The sequence below is a fragment of the Triticum dicoccoides genome, chromosome 4A (assembly GCF_002162155.2).
Source record: "Triticum dicoccoides isolate Atlit2015 ecotype Zavitan chromosome 4A, WEW_v2.0, whole genome shotgun sequence".
Lineage (NCBI taxonomy): Eukaryota > Viridiplantae > Streptophyta > Magnoliopsida > Poales > Poaceae > Triticum > Triticum dicoccoides.
In genome coordinates, this window is record NC_041386.1 from 677170285 (window position 1) to 677190652 (window position 20368).

Here is a 20368-nt window from a genome sequence, read left to right on the forward strand (position 1 = left end):
CAGCCACTGGAATGCTGACGCGTGGATGCTTTTTGGTCCCGGTTGGAGCCACCAACCGGGACCAAAGGCCCCCCGACTGGGCTCGGCGCACAGGGCCACGTGGAGGAACATTGGTCCCGGTTCGTGTTTGAACCAGGACTAATGGGTGGAGATATTAGTAACGACCCATTAGTCCCGGTTCATAAACCGGGACTAAAGGCCCTTACAAACCGGGACTATTAGGTGTTTTTCTACTAGTGGGTCCACACCTATTGCGGCTTCACACAGCAAGACGCCCAGCAATGGGATTAGATCGGAGGTAACTACCTCGGCGCCAGCACGACTGCCAGGGCCTTCGTCAATGCCTGATCGCCGCTCGCGAGACCTAGATGGCAGTTCGCTGTCTGTTCGTCTACAATCGCTGGAATCAAGCGATTCGTATCCAATCTTGGTCGACCTATTGGGCCTCCAACATTCTTTTCTGTAAATATGTTATTTGGGCCTTTAGCACCGGCAGACCTGGACGCCTAGCAGTCCTGGAAACCTAGTAGATTAATCAAAGACACCACGTAGTTACGTACACACACACATACGTTAGAATCAGATCTTCCACATGGGAACAAATATGATAAGACGAAATAACCTGAGGTAGATCGAATACTTGAAGTCGGTCCAAGTTCTGAAGGAGAATTTCTCAGGTGCACGTAGTACTTATGAAATTCAGATTTTCAATCTAGATTAGATTTATACCATGCATATACATTCACAGAAATCCATCTCCTACACGTCTTTTTATTGTACAACTATATCCTACACGATTTATTCAGCATTATCATCCGCATACAAATTTTACATGGATTCAGTACATATTATGTTAGTGGAATGTTACGATTACAACATTAAGTACTTACCCATCGGATGTCCTAGCTTGCTGTTCACGATTCGTCGTCTCGGACGATGACGGTGACATAATAAGGCTGGTAGTTCCTCTGTGACATAATCCTGTACAAAGCAAAGTCATCTATATTAATCAATTGGCAATGTTTCAACGTATACTGTTAGCTGATTGAATCGCTAGAGTTTTCATAGGCTTGAGTAGTAGTCGGGAAACATTGATGTACAAAGTACAGCCATCGGCATCCAACAAACGCCATTGTACACATATGCATGCATCCATCACGTGCATGATTGCTATAGACATGAATTTGATCCCGCCGTCTGTGATGGAAACAGCTTCTGGCCTATCACGCATCATGTACTGCCGGCGATGTGAACGCACAGCAGCCGCCGGATGCACATGCACCGCCGCACGACGATGGATGGCACCAGTGGTAGGAACACACGGTGCCGCCAAGGAAGGCGTCGGCAGCGGCGGCGTCATCGTGGGTTTCGTGGGATATGGCCGCGTATAGATTGAAACATTGAGCAAATAAGGAAAGCAGGTTTTGTTGGACTCTTTTTTTATTAACACGCAAGATTCTGTAGCGTGGTTTGTTGGCAGTGTCAGTTTTTTCTTCGAGCCCAGATTTAGATAGATTGACACGGCAGTTCTTTTCTCTTATGTTTTTTTACAACCAATAAATCGTGTACATAGGTTGATACGGGAGTTCTTTCTTTGTTTTTTTTATGACCAGAAAATTGTTTTTGCTTAGGATTTTATGAGTTGATCTACACCGTAATAACTCGGCCCCATCAGATTAATGGTTCCTAATTACTGATTAACATGGAAATTTCTAGGAAGTGCCTAATTAGTATAGGTATAGATAGATAGATAGATAGATAGATAGATAGATAGATAGATTAGGCCCCTCCCGATGCTCCACCTTGTACAGACGCTAAGCATGTCATGCAGGTGAAAAATGGATGTGGCAAGATTATTAAGAGGAGAGACATGCATGTGGTGACCCTAGAAAGAAACAATGCTAAGCGCGTAAACCAAGGTAAAACATTTAAATGAAAGAAGCTCACCAAAGCATGAAGAACTTTAGTTTCAGATGTCGCCCCCGAGCCACCCTGAAAGAGAGTGACGCGGGCTTAGTTACCGCTTGTATAGATATGTAGAACCATTTGGGACTTGATTGGTTTTTCCTGTATGTGTGCTAAAGACTATTTATGTTTGTTCTTCTGCGCAATGCTGTGCTCATATCTTTCTTCCATTGTCATTGTCATTTGCCATGTTGCGCTGATGTAGTGCCTTTTTTTTTTTGCTATTTCTGTATATATGGGCTTTCTGTGTCCTTGTGTGTCTCGACAAATGTTTATTTCAGTTCATTGTGTACTCCTTCCTTCTTCAGGCTCGTACTTGCCGCCGTTATGTTTGATCTACTTGCTGCAATTCATTGCATATGTTTTTCCTTCTAGTGTTTATATTAGAGGGGTCATTAGTTTCATCATTTTCTTTATTTCCAGCTCCTGTTGAATTCTGCTGCTCCGATATGCTTCTTCCAAATGTGAAATAATGTCAATTGTTGATTTCCCAGCGTTGAGGTGTGGAACCCCTTACGACCAGAGCTGGCTTAACCTTAGATTTAACCCCTTCTGTAATTGTTAATGACTGCAGTTGGAGCATCGTCTTCCATTTCTTGTGTAATGTTCATGTATTCAGTCCACACAATTTGACATAAGTGGTCTCGACTGTATAATGTAGAGCTTCATGTCCAATTGTGAAACTACATTGTTTGTTATTCTACAGAAACTACTATGGCTGAGTTCATTACTCACTGCCCTTTAACTTCAATTGACGGCCATGTTTTGACCCACGGATTCTATATATGAACTGTTCAGATTTTTTAGATGGATGTATCATGTAACTTCTGTTGCATATTTACGTATATTCATCATTCATTCTTCTACGTAGACGGGCGCAGCAAAGCCGGCCTTCATGTTGTAGTGATCTGGTAGGAAGTAAGGACCATGACGGCGGGCGGGCATAGCGTGAGCACTCACCCGATCCTGGCCACCTAGGACAGCAAGCACACATGCCAATGGCATACAAGCCCTTGTTTCCCTGTTTGTGATGCTGTCCGATGGAAATATTTGACACCTGGGGCTACGATCCGTTCTACATCATGAGCTTACAGTTACACAATACAACAGAGATGTTGAGCCGAAGTCAAGGACAACAACATAGCAGCGCAAACCAAACGCACTCAGCCGAGCTCAGAGTAGCAATGGCCAGGGAGAGCGTTTGGCAGACTATGAAGCACCCAACAAGTTCCCCTTGTCTCTCGACCCGACGACCTGCTATTCACGTCGCATCCAACGGCCAGTTCAGAACCATGGCAATCAATTTGCTCTATCTCTATTTCTTCCCCTCTTTACCTTATCAACAAATGTAGGTGGCAGTATCATATTTGCTCTGTGTTACTGCACCCAGCTTTTATAGCATGGTTTGGCTGCAAATGTAGGCCATTCCACGAGTTGTTTTATCTTTTGATGCTATAATAGTGTTCTAATAAATACGAGCCACATCTTATTCATTGTGCATGCCAGGTAGCATGTGGTTCTTATTCGGGATCACTTTTATTTTCTCTCCTGGACTTCTGGAGCTCGTGTAAATGAAGCTTCTGTGCTAGGCAACATTTTCATCATGATACAGTGCATCTTGAGTACTTGCATTACAAACAGAATACTACCCTGCAACGATCCCATCACAAAGAAACAATTGTGTGAATTATACCCTAGTGTACAAAATCAACAAGACTCAAATTAAATTGTCATGCTGGTCTAACAAAGATAATATTCCATTTTTTGACTGGTTCCGTCCTAGTTTACAAATGCCCCTAGAGATATCTAGGGCTGTTGTTGTATGACAAGAACATTGCAAAGGCCAACCTGCAGCCTGCCATGAATAAACCTGTGAGCAAATTCTAGCGGACCGCTCATGTTTTGTCAACACTGTGCTCTCGTCCATCCTTTTTTATCTACGTTAATTAAAATTAATCTGTTTGGGCTCCTCGGTGATAAAGAAGATTTTAGATCTTCATTGGAATTTTCTCTATGAATCTGCGGAAGAGACAAATTGTATGGAGGTTGCATGTTTAGTCAGTTGGAAGAAGGTTCATAGAGTAGGTTGGAGGTCATCGGCCTTAGAAAAATTGGTTAGCTGCGTTTGCATTGGAAGCCTGGAAGGGATTCAATGAGGAGACAAAAGACTGTCGTGGATCACGGCATTACCGAACAACATTGTGCACTAAAGCCATCAGCTCTGCCACACCTCTGTGGTAACTACCTGAAACCAAGACGCACTTGATGTTCTTCAGGGCCCTTGCTCAAGGTAATAGTTCAGCAACGTAGGTTGTGGACGTGTCCTCAATGTCCGCCTCTATCCGTGAAGGTACTTCAGGTGAGGGTGTTGTAGAACTAAGTTATCTCGCGTGCATGGACGGGAAGTGGTTCTGTCCTAGGTTCTCGAAGAACCGCAGTTTGCTTGCCGAGATGGGCAAGGCGTGGTTGTGGTCAAGGTTGTTGCTAAAACTGCGTCTTGCCTAGGAAAGTGGAATTCGACAATGTAGGTACGCCTGCCTATACGCCCAAGCATCAGCACAAGATTGTCGATGTATACTAAACACTCAATTCCCGATGTCACATATTCTCAAGACAGCGCCCTTTTTTCTTGCAATAATTTTGCTAAGGGCTGGTATAGGAGAGAAAGCTGTTGAGGGTCCATTGGTTGTGTCCTAGTCATGAATCATAGAGCACACAATCCATCGTTGGTCGTATTTATAGAGATGATTTAGCTTCACATGATTCGATTGCTCATAACATTTATATCAGATAAATTTATGAGATATTTGAATTCGGAAGGTTCAAGTAATGAAAGTCTCATGATGTACATACAACAGGGGCATGTGGCATCATTTATTTGAACTTGGTTAATACGTGTCCTTCCAAATTGGTACATCCTCTTCCAAACTAGATGACTTCACACACTGCGGGAAAGCTCAGATGTAGCTATGAAATATTGGTACAGTACCGCATGCACAAATTATGTTAAGTTGGCAAATTAATGGTTCGAGAATTGTAGAGTGAGATTTCTTTCCCATACAAAATGGATGCCATGCTGGATGTGTTTAGTAGCCAGTGGTATCCTGGGTTGGCGGAGAGGCATGCCGGAGAGATGTTGTCATAGTACACCACGGTAGACTTGGCAACATCGCAGTGAAGCTCCTGAAGTAGTTGCCACAACCATGAGAAGTGAGCAACAACATCGATTTAGCAAAAATGCGCTTGGCCAGGTTCGATTAGCCGTCCCGTGGCGAGTGGATATGCAAGCACACTTGCTGGACGGTGTAATGCAGATGAAGCCGGGTGATCATCAGATATTCAAAGGCTGAGATGGTATAATGCGGTAGAACTGGGTCGGAGGAAGGAGCACCATCATACTAAGAGAGCTTGGACTTTGTGTCCACGGTCTTGACAACGGGCTTCAAGTTGAGCATGCAGGCAAGGTCGAGGTTACCGTGGGCGACCCATCCCAGCAGCCGGAGCACACGTCACACGCAGAGCACCACGGAGCATGGTGGCCGCCGCCGTCCAACGGACCACCGCCGCCCGACCAGCACACCCGTCCACCATGAGCTCTCCCCGAGCCTCCTTTGGAACTAGGGGCCGCCACCACCGTGGCTAGGCTGATGGCAGCGGCGGAGGAGAGGGGGCACTAGAAGGGTGAGCTGCTGGCGGCGGCTAGGGTTTGCTCCCGGACCGCTCGGGAGGAGCGGGACGAGGATTTCCGTTCTTGTTCAAATATTCCCCTAGGGATATCTAGTGTTCTTGTTGCAGTGCAAGAACATCACTAAGGCCAACCTGCAACCTGTCTTGAATAACCATCTTTCTTTTGACGAAACGCTGGCAGAGCAACTTTTCGTTTCGAAGTAGGCAGGGGATTTTCAGAAACAGGCAAAGACCGAACAGCATCAGTATACTAGAGCATGACAAGACGGAAAAACACAGCCCGCTGGCTCAGTCAGCTTCGTGGGGGCGGTCGACCACAATCCGAACTGGTTCTGATCGAGGTTCTTGAAGAACAACGTTTTGCTCGCCAAGATGGGCATCGCGTGCGGTTGTGGTTAAGGTTGTCGCAGAACTGCAGCTTTCTTGGGAAAATAAACGTGGACAACCAAGACACATCCGCCTGTACGCCCATGCAGCAGTACCTGGTCTTCACGTAATACTAAGCACTCAATTTCTGATGTCTCATATTCTCAATCAAGCGCCCTTTTTTTCTTGCAATAATTTTGCCAAGGGATGGGATAGGAGATAAAGCTGCTGAGAGTCCATGGGCTTAGTCCTAGTCATGAATCATAGAGAACACAATCCATCTGTGGTCGTATTTATATAGATGGTATACTGCCAGTCTCCAATGATGTACGACATGGGCATGTGCCATCATTTATTTGAAGTTGGTTGATACGTGTCCTTTCAAATTGGTACATCCACTTCCGAACTAGATGATTTCACGTGCTGCAGGAAAACTCAGATGCAGCTACGAAATGTTGTTACGGCACGGCAAGCATAAATTATGTTAAGTTAGTTGTTTAATGGTTCGAGGAATTTCGGTAGTAAGTGAAACATAAGTATCTAATGAAAATATTATGGCAGGTTGATTAATATATTGTATCACAAAAAAATTAAAAAATTCGATTATTCGAATATGGATAATTAAAAATATAACTGTGCTGCTTGACTTCATCTAATTTTGACTAGAATTTGAAGCTTTGGATTTCATTTGTACTTCCAAAATATTTTCGAAATATTTTGAATCCAAAATTGTTTTACGGGATATATGTAAGGCCGAAATTATAGTTTAGAAAATTAATATAGTTATTTTATTTAACAATTGGGCTTGAATTTATTCCTTAAGTCCTAAATATTATATTCAGGGTGACTGGATTTTCTGGATTTTTTATGAATTGGTTTGCAATTATTTTTGAATAAAATTGAATTTCAAAACATAAAAAGAATAAGTAAAAATGAATCTCCAATCAAACCTTGCCAGACTTTGTAGCCCCAACCTAACTTGTACAAAAGACGTTCACTTGCATGAAGGGGCTGGATCCCTCTGCCCATCCAAGTGGCACTATCTCCTTGTCGGTGAACCTATAACATTTAAAGATGCTATGCACTTCTTGAAGAAGGAACTCAACTTCTACCAACTCGGCACCGTGTGTTGTCGTGCCCCAAGACCGCCGGCGCACCGAACAATAAACCAAGTATGATGGCACTCCCTTTCCTTCTCCAATTATGTGTGATGTTACATCACACACTATTTGGTCCAAGGGTGTGCGATACGCAATGAAAAAAATTGCACGCTATAGCGTTTCGAGCAATGTCTTGCTAAATAAATCACTGTACAATGTCTCGCTACTAGCACGCCATAGCATGATATAGCATATTTTAAGCGCCACGTTATTTTGCCATAGCACGCTATTTGTTTTCATCGGTGATACTTCTGTCTTGATAGCACCATTCTAAGGTAGTATCATCCATCATGGATTGATTCAACCAAAAAAGCTAATCAAATAAATTTCTTCAAATCAGGGCTAACCGCGTAGTGATCTATCCAATTGACCGAGGAACAAATTCGTTGCCTGAAGGGTATATATTCTGAGCTTTGGATGATTAAGTCAATGACAAGAAGTCAAGAATCCATGACCTAACGGGATGGAAAGCTGATGAACTAACGTGGACCGCTAGGGATCCGACTACTGATCCCTGCTTCCCATTAGACCACTCGTGAGCCATAGGATTAGAGCAATCCGATACGCCTGATTGCTAGCTGTAATGAACCGATAGTTATTTGCATGTATAGATTTGCATTAAACTGCTTCCCTGAATCACGTGCTACTTATGGGGGACGCTAATTAATGGGATCACCTATCAATCTGCATCTTTAGTCCTTGTTCTCAGGAAACTAGTACATATTTGTAGGAAGTAATTTTTTTTTCAATTTTATTGAAATTTGCTTGGGATGCAACTACCCTTTGCTTCCACACTGGTTTGTGTCTGCGTAATAGTATGCTTCCTTCAGAATAAATTTGTGTTTCCCTTCACATAAAAATTTGCTTCTGTGGTGAATGAATTTTTTGCTTCATATTTCAACACAACCAAGATATTTTCGTTCAAAAGCATTGCAATTTGGTTTCCATCGAGTAGAGAATTGCTTCCTACCAAATAATTTGCTTCCATCAAAGAGAAAAACAATATACTTCTTTCAGAAACACCGCTATCTTGTATCCATCCATGAGAGAATTGCTTCCAACCAAATAGTAATTTATTCCCAAAGAGAAAAAGATTTCCGTCACTATTGCAAGTACGTCAAAAAAATTTGTGTTTTGTTTGAAAATAAAATAAAAATTTCTACTATCAAATGGGCTAGGATTTGATGGGCATAGTAAGCTAATTTGCTTCTATGTGTCAAACCTCTGCTTTTGAACAAATTGGTAATTGCTTCCTACTTGTTTCTATACACCTTGGATGAGGATACCATCAAACAGACTTTGGCCCAGCTCCGCACATCGTTGAGCTGCATAGTTAGTGTGCATGCTGCCGTTGGAATCAGCGAATCACGTCCAGCAACATAGCAGCATGCCTCTGCCTGCTCTATCATGCATCCATATTGGTCCTGGACCTCGGGTGTAAGAAAAGGCCAACTTCCATAGTATTACCGCACCCTGAATCAACGACATAGGTTTTCTAGCAGTCTTTGAGGCCTAAACTACATCACTGAATTGCAAAACCAGCCTTCAAAATACTAACGATTTTGCTCTGCTTCATGATGCCTGGATGTGCAATGAATATGAGTAATCAGATGCTCATTAGCACATATAAAACAAATGCTGCTTGCAACAATAACTGGATAAATGAAAAAGAAAGAAGAAAGAAAAATACAACATGCATCTCATGGTTTGACAACAAAAAAGCTATTACAAAAACTCAACTCTACTGCTTCAAATTAAGATCAGGAAGGGGTGACAGCCATGTTTTCCATTGTATATGAGAATTTCAGGAAGCACTGTAATTTTCGTATTCATGTACAAGCATGGAAATGAAGCAAATTGAACAAACTGTAGATGCGCAAGTTTAAAACGAATGAAGCAAACAATATACTTACAAGGTGAAGAACCATAACCATGGTGTTTATGAATAAACTAGATGCACTGATGAAGGACAATTACGATACATATATATGAAGCATGGAGATATAGTAGCAGCAAATCTTGATGACTGCTGCATAGTAGAAGCAAACAATTTTGAAATGGGAAGCATATAAATTTGAGTATAGAACTATCTCAAATGAATCATCTCAAACGGGAAGCATAAAAATTTGTACATGTAAATTAGCACCGAATTCACCAAAATTAGTTGACGATTCAGTGACTTTGTACATACCAAACTAAGATGAAATAAATGAATCAGGTAGGGGAGATGGAATGAGGTTGAGGGCCGACTTCATAAAGATTGGCGATGGCCGTCTCGCCGTTGCAAAGAAAGGGAATCGGTGGCAGCCACCACAACATCAAACCGGCGATTGTGCGTCTTTGGTGAGGGCCATTGTAGACGACTACGTCGACAACAATGTTGCAGGGAGATGGGGATAGAGGGAAAAATCGCACCCAGATCAACGAGCTGCTGACCAAGAAGCCTACCATGGCCGCCGGGAGAGAGGTCGGCGGCGGTCCACTACAATGGCCTAACAAAAATTAGATACAAGAAACGGGAATAACCCAGGATATATATGAATACAGAGATATCAAAACAATAGTTAGATCATAATATATGTTAGAATCAACTAACATTGTAGCAATAATTGAATCAAGACAAGAGGACTCTAATGATCAATACATGTGTTGGGGACCCAATACTTGGGATGGTACCTTGGGGATTGGGGTAAATCCTTCAGATGTCCATGAGTGCTAGCTTATTTCCCCAACCAAGATGGCGCTTCGGCGTGCTCGACTGGAGGCCGCGGTACCAGACAAGACGGCACACTAGATCGATGGATCTCACAACCATGTGGGAAGGGCTGGTTTCCGGCAGAAAGAGCCCGGGCGGTGAGGGGCAGGTAGCTGCGTCGGGGGCATGCATCCGAGATGGGTTGGGACGGGTGAGATTAATGCGGGGAATAAAAACTGCACGGGATTATGGGGTGGCATATCGGTCTTAGTCTAAACTCCTAATGTCTTAGTTGGTAGGTCACGTTTCAGGTTTTATTTTCATCCCACCTCACCCGGTTATTTTTGGTACCTATTTTGATACCTCCTCCCACCTCCTCCCACCTCACGCTGAGCCACCACAAACCGAAAAAACCACGTACCTATCCCCATGCAGTCCAGTTGCTATCCTCCCGTCGCACCCATAAAAAACGAAAGAAAAAAATCTACGATAAAAAACCTACGAAAATTAACCAGCGAGAAAAACCCCAAACCAATCGCACGCACGTACTAGCGAGGCATCCCACCCTCAAGCGAGAACCACTCTCACGCACGACTCTCTGCCCTTGTTCTCCGCCGCCGCCGCTCCATCCCTTCGCCGCCGCCCTCGTTCGCAGCAACCGCCGCTCCATCCCTTCGCCGCCGCCCTCGTTCGCCGCAACCGCCGCTCCATCCCTTCGCCGCCGCCCTTGTTCGCCGCCGCCGCCGCTCCATCCTTTCACCGCCGCCCTCACACATCAAAGCCGGCGCCGCTCCAGCCCTTCGTCGCCGCCTCTCGATCTTTTTCCTAGGGTTCCCCGCCGCCGCTACCCCTCCCTTGAGCGTGGGTGGCCACCGGCGAAGGATGCCCGCTCCCCCTCCTCTCCGGCCACACCGGTCTCCTCCCTAACCACAAAGTGGGTGCACGCGGTGCGGGCTCCGGCGAACGCGGCCGCGCGTGATCCAGAGGCCCGGCGGCGCCCACATCCCTCGCCTCTCTGGTCGCACGTCGCCTCCCTAACCACAAAGTGGGCGCACGCGGGGTGGGATCCGGCGAACGCGGCCGCGCGTGATCCAGTGGCCCGGCGGCGCCCGCATCCCTCGCCTCTCGGATTGCATGTCTCCTCCCTTCCTACAAAGTGGGTGCACGCAGGGTGGCCACTCCGCCAACTGACTCCAGGAGCTCTGCTTTCGCAACGGCAACATCTACATCAAGCTCGGCCAGCACATCGCACAACTGGTACAGAAAGGAATTCCTAACTCTGTGAGGATACGCCTGAATTCACTTTGGATTCATCTGTGGTAAGATTGCATAATTTTGTGGCTGAGGAACAACTGCTTGTTTGCTTGTACTACCAGGTGTATGTGCAGACAATGAGGGCGCCGATGCTCAAGAGGTCGTCCGCGGAGTCATCAAGAAAGAGAATGGAGAATTGCCACAAACTGTTAGTTCCTTCATTGCATCACGGCATTGTCTTACACCCTGCTGAAGTAACTTCGTTGTTGTATTGATTAGCAAAATCAAACAATCAGATTGAGTGTGCTTAGTTCAGTTGTTGGCCAACAGAGTATTCACCTTGAATCAGAACCTGGATTTATGCTCAGCTTGTTTTTAGCTTAGAAGAAACTCTGACATAAAATTTGGCTTCCCCTATTCACGGTGGTGCATGTTTTTGCATAATTCTTCCTTGTCCCGCTTGCAAGTGCTTTTCTTGTGCAAGTCCATGCGTCCACAAGACATGATGGGAGAAAAGTTGCTGTCAAGATTGTTGTTATTATATAAGAAAAGACTACAGTTCATTCGTTCACTTATGTTAAGTTTGAACTCTTAAATTATGACAGCAGAGTTCACCAGCATGTTGTCTGTCTTTCACTTTTTTGACCCATGTTTTGTCTTACAGGTTCAGCACGACCACTTGGTGGATACTTCCATAATAGATATCGCCACCGTGGATTTAGTAGTGAATGCTCTTCATTATATTTTCCCTAAATTTGACTACAGGTAAAACCAGTCAATGGGTGCAACCGTTCTTTGTCTATTACCTTGTTGTCTCTCTCCCTCTTTTTAACATACCACCTCGAAAGTTTTAGACTTATGCTAATTTTTAGAATTAGTTATGATAGAGAGAAGGACTCCGATCTGCATGCTTTGACTGATGGCGTCTTACCGAAAAAGGCAGGTGGTAGTGCGATATTGTCGTGAATTTTGCTCTCTTCTTTTAATTAGCTTTAATATGAAATAACGCCATGCTTCTATGTAGGCAAGTATGTTGACTGGGTTGATGTGGAGCTAGAGAAACTTGAGAGGACACAGGAGGTGTTATGGTGAAGTGTGCTAAATTGTGTTTTTTAGGAAGACAATCATCTTATACTAAAACGGAAAGACTAAGCTCAATTCCATGTTTGAAGCCTTGTATACAGAATGCTCTAATTCATACTGGACTGCTATTCCTGACATGGCAATGGTTTCGGGGTATTATTTGAGCTGATATGGAGGGAATACTTCAGATTTCATCCAGCAAAATATGGGAACTCCATTTTCTTACTAGGTAAATAAAATATAAAATTGTATCATTCTGAACTTTTTGCCTTTCATGTATATTACCGAAAGGATGCACACATGTTTTTCTTCTTCTATGATCTCCTGTGATCATTAATTCTGAAAGAAATCTGCTGTGATCATTAATTCTGAAAGAAATCTGAATAATTGCCAGAGTGAGGAGGAAAAAGCAAGAAAATTCTGACCATTTTGGTCATGGTCTTGGAGGATGATTGCTGGTGCAGTGCTCACTCGGTGCTCTAATTTAGCTTATTCGAGCTGTAGGTCTAGATTAATTTTTATCTTAATTGGATGTCAAACGATTAATCAAACAGAGTTGGGGTTCATCCAGGCTACATAGGTCTGATTGTATTAGTGTCAGTTCCTTGAAGTCAAAGTACTGCTATGATCGAAGAGAAATACTTTTAAAGTGATCGCCGAAGTGATAGAAGACAAAATACAAATTAAATCTTAACGTGTACATGTTTTATTTGCTCCCATGTTCTCTTTTGTCGAGTTACAAACTGGACCTTTGTGGTGTGCGTCTATACGTCCTCTCAAAAAGATTGGTTAACTTTAAGTTACTATACAATCAGACCTCTACCGCATCGTGTATTTGTTTTACTTCAGAGATGTGCTCCCATCGTTGTTGACTGTAGAATTTATGTTGCAGTTCATACCCACCACGTTCGTGTCTTCACCACTTCGTCCTCCAGCACAAACGCCAGAATGGAGCAAAAGCTGTGATTTGCCAGGTCGGTGAACTGATCCAGCTCGCGGCTAGTGCTGTGTCCGCGCAGGAGAACTGATACAGCTCGCTGCCAGGGTGCCATCCCTCTTCTTCTGTGCCATAAAGCCCCTCGATTGAATCTCTGAATTAGCAAAACAAAATTGCTGACCCAGCCAATCTCGTCGGAACATCGTCTAGCTTGCCGTGCTCCACTCACTGTAAGTTTATGTCAGTTTATCTGGCACTTATCTCTTCTGGCTCACAGACACCTTCAACGGACCTTTGCCACTGCTAATAGTCTGTATTGTACACTCCGGGACCAAGGCGATCAACATTTTCTTGGCTGGTCGATGGTGATTGCTCCCATGTCTGTTTTTTTTGTTCTTTAAAAATTTGGTTCTATAATATCATCATTTAGTGAATTTTACCTACCTACACAAACATGATATGACCTGCTATTGCATGTTCTCTAAGATAATGTATAAATTTGTTGCTTAGTTAGGAAGAGGCTGAATCGTGTTGGATTTGCAGCGAGAGGAAGCCTGTCAACATGATGAACAGACTAGTTTTTACTGAGGACAGCTCGGCAAGGAAGAGACCGGATGTTTGTCATTGACCTACTTTGTAAGTGAGTGTATTTACCTCATTTGGTCGTTGTTTCCTCGTGAATTAACTTCAGATGGGGGAGCTTGATCTCATAATGTCTACTCATCAAGAATTCATGACTTCCTTTTTATTAGTAGCATCTTTCTTAACGAAAGGTTACAAATCTTAGTAAAATGGACTATTCAAGATGTTCTAAGGTTTAAATTACTTTCACTTGGACTTGTTAATGTCAGTTGAATAACATTTATTTTAATATTTTCCATGAGATGGCTCATCATTCTGAGTGTTATCTTGTTCTGTTATTAGTTAGAAGAATATATAGCGAAAGCAACTCATGTTCCTCGATTAGACCTTATGTTATATCTAATTACTGGAAATAAAATGTTGTTCAGACGAAGGCTGAAACTGCAGTGGCAGACATGCTTACAAGATCTCGTGAAGATCATTCCGCTGATGATGGTACTCTAACAGAAGAAGAACAGTGGGAAAGAGAGAAAGCCAGCCTTGTTCTGTTATTGAGAGGGGGAAGTTGAAATCTTACCAGATAAAGGGCGTTAAGTGGCTAATATCACAGTGTCAAAATGGGCTTAGTGGGATACTGGGTGATCAAATGGGCCTTGGAAAAACAATTCAGACAATTGCATTTCTTGGCCATCTTAAAGGGAATGGTCTGTATGGTCCATACATGGTTATTTCTCTTCCTTCCACCGTGTCAAACTGGTTGAACGACTCAATGAGGTAAAGCATCCAGAGTTGTCCTTCACTGTGCTTAGTTTGTTTGCTATCTTATATGGAATACTTAATTTCAGGTTTGCTCCTTCTCTGAATGGTCTAATTTATCATGGAGATAAAGTGGCTCGGACAGAGCTAACGAGAAACTACATGCCCAAAACTGTTGGTCCTGATTTTCTGATATTAATCACTTCATATGAGATGGCTATGTTTGATGCAAAGTTTCTTGCTAATTATAAGTGGAAGTCACATGATCTGAATTATTGCCCTTGTATATTTCTCTCCCTTCCCCATGTATGTACGTGTTGGCCAGATTCTTTTTTCCAGGGACATCTTTTGAAAAATACAAAGTGCAAATTATTGAGGGAGCTGGGGCACGTTCCAATGGATAAAATGCTCCTTTGACTGGGAGTTGGGGCAGAGTTGTGGTCGCTACTGAATTTCATTTTGCCTGATATATTCTCATCCCATGACGAATTTGAGTCATGGTATGATTCATTTCCTTTTGATGGGCATTTTCTACATGTGCCATTTTTGTTCATTAGTTTTAGTATCCTTGAATTACTTTGTTTCCCAATAACTGATTGTTGTCTCATGCCTTTTGTTTGCCTTTTACAGTTTTATTGTTGTAATTATATATAAATTACCTTGATTGTTGTAATTAACATTTGTTTAGGTTTCAAACAATTTAGCTTTCAAAAGGTTTAGCTTTCTCAATTCCTGTATGTTGTACTGATAGTTAATATATATATGTATCTAACTGCACAGCGCCTGGGCTTGTGGTGTGTGTTATGCTTGTCTGTTCCTGTTCGTACCTTCGTGATGACTGGTTCGGTACGTCGTGCATGTGGGTCCTATGTGCAGCCATCGCGAGAGCACGACCCAAATAAGGAGCCTTCTCACACGTCACAGCCCAACATCAAAGAGAACTCTTTCTCTTTCAGCGATCTATTGCAATTGTCATCCATTGATCGAGCGTACACAGGTATGTATATTATAGTATAGTTTGTCAGAAAGAAAGGAGGGGTGGACACCCTGCCTCACCCTACTGGGAGCTCCATGGATGCTATCGCGAATATCCATGTCCTGTAGTATAGCTTTAGTATTTCTCCCACTTTTTCTGCGACATGTGTAAATGTAGTTACATTGAGAAAACGAGAGATATTTTGTTGGGATTTTTTTTGACATATATTTGTTACCTAGGTATCTAAATTATTGCTGGATGCATGTTCATGTGAGAAAATGTGGACGGCTACAGAAGAATCATAAACTTTGTCATATAAAGTTGGAAGTGTTAAACTGCTCAAACTTTCTGCTTTGCAAGCAAATAAAGTGATGCAAGGTATTCAAATATCTATTGTTTATGATAATTTATGTTGGGCTCAACATTAAATTAATGCTTAATTGTTGCCTTGCTAATTACTGTTCCATTGTTTCAAAAAGATGTCTACTGTTGGACTCTTTCATAGTTTATGTTTAAAAAATCAATTATATACATATATCTACCTCATGTTGATGCACTACGAAACTTGTCTCATTAATTCCTTGTCACATTCTTTTGCTCAGACTGGCTTGCCCCTAATTTTATAGATCCTGCCAAATTTCTAAATCTTACTTCACATGGAGCTGGTAGAATTCCTAAATCTTCCCCACCATGTTAATGCGTGCTAGATTCATCCATTTTAGGGACAAGATTTTTCGGACGGAGGGAGTACTAACCAACAGCATGTGTCTACACTCTTTAGCAGTTAACAGAGTGATTAGTGCCAGCTTATGTGAGTTCAATCGATCTATCTTTTACTGGCATTACCCATTGTGTAAATTGGGATTATTCGCACCAGCCTTCATACACTCCTAAAACATGGTGGGGAAGACAAGCAAATAGATATCACGATGGTTGCTGCCTAGAGAGAAGTGAACAGAAGAGAAGACACAACATGCAGCGGAAGACAATCAGATATATCAATTGTTGCTTTACATCTTTTGTTTGAGACTTGCTACCAGATTGCTCTTGCAACCAAAGGAGGAAGTCCAGAACCTTAGAGGTTTTCCCGTGAGTGTTTGATTACATAGATAGGCTCTTTCTGATGACACCGAGGCTACGACAATGAGTAGGCATACTCTTTTCAAAATGAGTAGGCATCTTTCCTTTCTGAATAATGACAAAATTAAATTATTTTCTTTTTAAGCTTTCCCTTGAACGACTTACTATTGTTATGCACTTATATTAAATGATTTTTTTTCCATTTTGTAGTATCCTACAATGGTTTACATATGGTGTGGCTCCTTGCACTAAGTTGATCGAGCAGCGATCTAGAGGTCTCAATACAGTACGATGACGCCTCCTCGAGATCCACTTATCCGCAACCCCCAAACCTGGTATAGTATGAAAAACCTACAAATAAATTAGAAGAATAGGTAATTATCAGATGCTTATGCTTGTTGGTGTAGTAGTCCTTTTAAGTCCAATCATAGAGGTGTTGCTTGATGCTTCCCTTTAGCCGAGTGACTTTGCATGCTAATAAATTAATGGATAGGTCTAATTAATATTTTTGAGTGCATAATGTTTTGTGAAACCCTTAATTTCATAGTGCAGTTGAGTCTTACCTTGTATGCGGGCCTATAGGTATGTGCTTCATCACTTTTTTGTTTCTTATAAAATGTCCATGTGTTTGTTTCTTATGTTTAGGTTTAGATTTTTTTCAACTTGTAGGCTCACTCGAGTTTTCTTTTAATCTAATATTTTCATGCGGAATATTCAAGAGATATCCAAGAGAAATACAACTGCATCCGGCCTCAGAACATACATTGAATAAAGTTTTGTTGTTTTTTGAATGATGACTCTACCTGCGGTAGAAATGTATCAAGAACGACATGCATTATGGTTGTATTATGGACGTGGATATGCTTGCCATATTATCTATATATTTTTCACATATTTTTGTGTTTGTTCTTGGGGGTGGTTGTGGCAGTTTCATAAAGGTCCAATTTGGTTGTTTTTATGATCTCTCAAGATATTCCACACCATACCGATTAACTATCGATAGTTTTAGTTAATGATTTCTGATATTTATCTCCCAACGGTTATCCGTCCACACATTTGCATGCAAATACAAGTAAAAAATGGTTTTTGACTTTCTATTTCTTGATCAATTAACATTGGAAAGTTAGCACTATGGGGCCTTAGCACGACAACTTCCCGACTATCTACTACAACAAGGTTTTCCCAGCTCCGGTGATGGAGGGGTGATGCCGGCAGCGCGCCTTCGGCTCGCTCAAGTGTTTGTAGTCGTCGTTAGGTGGTCCACGGACATGGTTGTAATTTTTATTACCTTTGTTGTTCTTTATACTGCCATGATTGGAGATGAATAGATTGGAAGTTTCTTGCAAAAAAACTGTAAAATTTAGCATGCTGATGATGGAAGAAAGTTTTAATCAAGGAATTATTTGTAAGCAAAAACTCAACATTTTGTTCCTTTCTCTTGAGTGCATTCCTCATTATTTAATCATCGATATCCATATGCTAGCTTCATGTTTCAGACATAATTCCTTTCTCTTCGAGGGAATTTATGGCCAGGTGCGCTCATATACTTCTATCTTCTAAGATTGTTTTCATATGAATGAGCTGAAGTCATTTCCTAGAAACTATGGTGCTTTTACTTTTTATTTAGGTTGCTCGACCAAGGTTGTTCAGTGATTGTGTGCACTCCACATGCATCGCCATTTATCGAGTAAGAAAAACATGATATTTTTCTGATTATTTTCACAAGTTATCAAAATGCATTATTTTACCGACCATCACAAGTTAACGAAATGCATTATTTTACCGTTTAAATGATGCTAATTGCCTAGGGTTGATAGTGTAGAAAAATAGAATAATTTTCTACTTATTTATCTTGTTACGGTAGTTTTTGTATATAAGAAACTACAAAGATATAACCAAACCAACTTTCTTTATCGAAATTCATCTAATAGAGGACCCTATTGTGTGACACCATTGAGACACAACGTGGAGCATTGCAACTTTCACAATGATATTGGAGGCAAGGGAATATTTTAACTCAGTGTTAAAAATATGAAAGGGAAAAAAGAGATGACATCACATATTATGACCATGGTATGTGTATTGTAGATTTTTAGAAATGCATGGCCAATATGTTGTTATGTCTTGACTTGTCCTTATGATTGAGTGCTTGTCAGAAAATTGCTACGGGACCTAGCTCGGCAAGGAATGAATTTTATTATGTTGTTGTCATCAGATGGTACCTCGGTGAGTAAGTTGATGATAGTCTTCTAATCATGGGTGTCAAGTCCAATCAAATCTGGTTGAGGGCCATCTTATTGTGCTCAGATATGGAAAGAATCCGCAGCCGCTCCGTTGCCACTATTGCTGCCGGCACTTGATGCAGAGGGGTGAATGGAAGGAGAATGTGAATAATGAAGAGTGCACGTCAAAGGAATGGTCCGTACCTTTTTTTTATCACAATGAGGGAGTTAACCCACACTAGATCCATGATCTGCGGAATGGCAGTTGTCTGGTTCGAGCCGATAGACAGTTACCATGAAGAGCGAGGCGGTGTGGGGAACCTCGTGGATGACCCTGTGTATTCTTCATAACCAAAACATAATCTTCTTTTGGTTATTTCATTTTCTCTGGGATTTGTCCCCTTATGCTTCTCTTATTGCCTCAATAAAGTTTGGTGTTGTGGCAACTCGCGGGCACATACCTCGACAACAGTCTTTTTTATTTTAAAAGAGGCAAAAGGATCACATGATATATATCATTTCATATAACTTGGCAGCAAAACACACTGTGGTGGTCGCCCTCAGCTACGACGATGTGCATTCCTCGGCACCGAGAATTGGGCTGGGACGTCGTGGAGAGGAGAGAAGGGGGCGGGCGACACAGTGGAGGGAAGGAGAGATGGCGGTGAGAGGAAGGTGCGGGCTGAATGACATGGCGTCGAGGGAAGGCGGCAGCAAAAAGCCGTGGTGGGGAGAGATGGCGGCGTCGACACCGTGACGTGGAGAGCAGGTCGGGGGAATGAGATGTGCATGTGCCGTGCGGTGAGAGTCAGAGAGTGAACTGTTTTGTTTATTATAAGATGAGAAGAAAATGAGCTGCCGTTTATCTTTTTAGGGGAAAATAATTGTTTGCCGTGAGAGAAATATCACTTGCTCAAAGCGAGCAGCTGACAAATGAATATATATTGTATATGGGCTTATCTGATTTTTTTAAATATGTGTTTATATATTCCCTTTTGTAGATTGGAGATAAGAACTATGGCTTCAGATGATGCTTTGAAAGTGTCAACTCACTAAGCTTTATGATGGGTGGACTGAAAACTCATTGAAGTCTTACACAATTGGAAGAGATATGTACAAATAATGGTTCTTCTGTAATACTTGTTGGATATGACAATATATAAGATGAATTTTCATATATGCTTATTTTTGCAAAGTATGAGAGAGATGAAGATGTATTATGTCAACATTCAAAAGGAATCCTTTGACAAAGTTGCCGGCGTGGTGTTGTTCGAAGGGGCCTAAAATTCGCCGAGTTATATACAATAATACACGTATATATGTGCAATCAGAATAAAGAATTAAAAGGCCCGTGGCAACGCACGGGCATTGTATTAGTTTTTTTAGGAGGGCGATTGATTTTAAGAATATCAACCGTGAAATGTAGAAACGTATCGACGTCGTGCGAGTGGTCTTCCGAATGCTTCCTATCTGATAGGAAGTGTTTCCCCGAAATAATCTGGTAGTACATGTGAGGGAAGGAGATGGCTGACGGCAAATTAGTAGCCAAGGACCCAACGGCCGGGAGGCCAGAGCATTAATGATGAACGATATTCAGCAGATTTA

At 42.1% G+C, this 20368-nt stretch overlaps 1 pseudogene; it reads left to right on the forward strand.

Annotated features, from left to right (window-relative positions):
- The window catches only part of LOC119284058, a 36086-nt pseudogene extending 16039 nt beyond the window's left edge, over positions 1–20047 (forward strand).
- The last annotated feature ends 321 nt before the right edge of the window (positions 20048–20368 follow it).